Source organism: Clavelina lepadiformis, unplaced genomic scaffold, assembly GCF_947623445.1.
Source record: "Clavelina lepadiformis unplaced genomic scaffold, kaClaLepa1.1 scaffold_305, whole genome shotgun sequence".
Classification (NCBI taxonomy): Eukaryota; Metazoa; Chordata; class Ascidiacea; order Aplousobranchia; family Clavelinidae; genus Clavelina; species Clavelina lepadiformis.
The window spans coordinates 5,001-7,500 of record NW_027508306.1 but is presented as its reverse complement, the minus strand read 5'-3'; the positions used below and the strand labels follow the sequence as shown (position 1 = coordinate 7,500).

Sequence of the window (2,500 nt, the reverse complement as noted above, 5' to 3'; positions counted from 1 at the left end):
ACATTTACCTGGAGCATCAGCCTTCCGCTATTATTATTCCGCTTAAACCTATTCCTACTGCAATGTTCAATGATCAATGATCAACTCAATTCCCGACGAAAGACGGTCTATTCTGAGTTACCCAAAACGGTGACTGGCAGGTGAGTGCATTTGATATATTTCTTTAGCGTTTGGACGTGTGTGATTCAATATATTTTGTATGACACTCTGTTACATTGTCGTAATTGAGCTCTTCAATTTAATTTCATTTAATTTAATTTTATTTTATAATTTAACAATAACTTTGTACAATTAAATAACTTTAATTGATAAATACGTTGTCATTGCCTTGCATTGACTCACGTAGCTTTGCAATGCTGCTTGATGATCATTTGATGATTTTGTTGTATGACATATATTGTTATGATTATATCGATTAAAATTGTGCACTTTGACACTGTATGGCATTAGATTAATTTTATCAAGTCGATTCACACCAAAAAAATGTTAAAGTCCAAACGCCCAGGTCGCGCGGATAGCCCTCACCCGCCGCGGATTTTCCCAAGTCGGAAGAGCTTTAGCCGCGAGTCGGTGTTTGGACTTTAACTTTTTGTTGGTGTGATGAGACTTGAAAATTTTTTAGAGTCCAAACGACCAGGTCGCGCGCATAGCTTTCACCTGGCGCGGATTTTCCGAACTCGGGAGAGCATCACGCGCGGGTCGGTGTTGTGGACTCTGAAAATTTTTCCCATCCACTCCAAAAAATGTTAGAGTCCAAACGCCCAGGCCGCGCATATTCTCTTGACCGAGCGCGGATTTTTCGACCTCGGAAAAGTTTTTGCCGCGGGTCGATGTTTGGACTCTGAAATTTTTTCAAGTCTCGACAAAAAGTTAAAGTCCAAACGTTGGGAAATATTTTCAGAGTCCAAACGTTCGAGTTGCGCGCAGTGCCCGGCCGGGGCGCGGTTCGGCGGCCACGGCAAGCGGCCACGCACCTTCCCAAACTCCAAATCCGGCCGCGAGCTCGCGCGATCCCGAGGCCGTTCTGGGGTACCATGGCGATGCAGGATTCTGTGACTACTATGAGGGAGCAGGCAGTCGTGTGAGCGAATGCGCGCGCGAGTGCGAATCGAAGCAGAATCGATCTCGGTTGGCGTCGGGCACGATGGGCAGATGTAATGCTGTTCGCGCGGTCGCCCATGCTTAGCCGGGGTTTTGAGCGGTCTGTCGGATCCAGTGGCAAGCTATCGGCGTGCCTCGGCGCGAGTATTGCACTCGAATCGCCGGGCAGCGTCGGAATTGACGGTTTTCGGAGCTCGTGCAAGCCGCGAGCGTAGTGTTTGAGTAGCGATGTACACGGAGAACGTGTGAAAAGAAACGCGGGGCGCCCGTCGTCCCGCAGCAGCCTCGTTTGCTGCGAATAGCTACCTGGTTGATCCTGCCAGTAGTCATATGCTTGTCTCAAAGATTAAGCCATGCAAGTGTAAGTACGAGCTCTCGTACAGTGAAACTGCGAATGGCTCATTAAATCAGTTATGGTTCATTTGATCGTACGTGTTACTTGGATAACTGTGGTAATTCTAGAGCTAATACATGCGAAAAGCGCCGACTCACGGAGGCGTGCATTTATCAGACCAAAAACCGACCGGGCCTCGGCCCGTGCTCGTTGGTGACTCTGGATAACTTTGCGGATCGCACGGTCTTGCACCGGCGACAAATCATTCAAGTGTCTGCCCTATCAACTTTCGTCGGTACGGTATCTGCCTACCGAGGTTCTTACGGGTGACGGGGAATCAGGGTTCGATTCCGGAGAGGGAGCCTGAGAAACGGCTACCACTTCCAAGGAAGGCAGCAGGCGCGCAAATTACCCATTCCCGACGCGGGGAGGTAGTGACGAAAAATAACAATGCAGGACTCTAACGAGGCCCTGTAATTGGAATGAGTACACTCTAAAACTTTTAACGAGTATCCATTGGAGGGCAAGTCTGGTGCCAGCAGCCGCGGTAATTCCAGCTCCAAAAGTGTATATTTAAGTTGTTGCGGTTAAAAAGCTCGTAGTTGGATTTTGGGCTCGGGCCGTCGGTCCGTCGCAAGGCGTGTACTGGCGTGCCCGGCCTCACCTTCGGTTCACCGTCGGTGCTCTTGACTGAGTGTTGGCGGCGGCCGGAACGTTTACTTTGAAAAAATTAGAGTGTTCAAAGCAGGCGGTTCGCCTGAATAATGGTGCATGGAATAATGGAATAGGACCTCGGTTCTATTTTGTTGGTTTTCGGAGCGCGAGGTAATGATTAAGAGGGACGGACGGGGGCATTCGTACTGTGCCGCTAGAGGTGAAATTCTTGGATCGGCGCAAGACGAACAACTGCGAAAGCATTTGCCAAGAATGTTTTCTTTAATCAAGAGCGAAAGTCAGAGGTTCGAAGACGATCAGATACCGTCCTAGTTCTGACTATAAACGATGCCAACTAGCGATCGGGGGGCGTTACTTTGACGACCTCTCCGGCAGCTTTCGGGAAACCAA

General features: G+C 49.0%; 1 non-coding gene across 1 annotated transcript in view; it reads left to right on the top strand.

The window, feature by feature from the left end:
- The first annotated feature begins 1,404 nt into the window (after nucleotides 1-1,404).
- The window catches only part of LOC143473110 (small subunit ribosomal RNA), a 1,808-nt gene continuing 712 nt past the window's right edge, over nucleotides 1,405-2,500 (top strand). The window contains exon 1 of the ribosomal RNA XR_013120401.1: nucleotides 1,405-2,500. This exon is cut by the window's right edge and continues 712 nt beyond it. This is a non-coding gene — a ribosomal RNA (small subunit ribosomal RNA).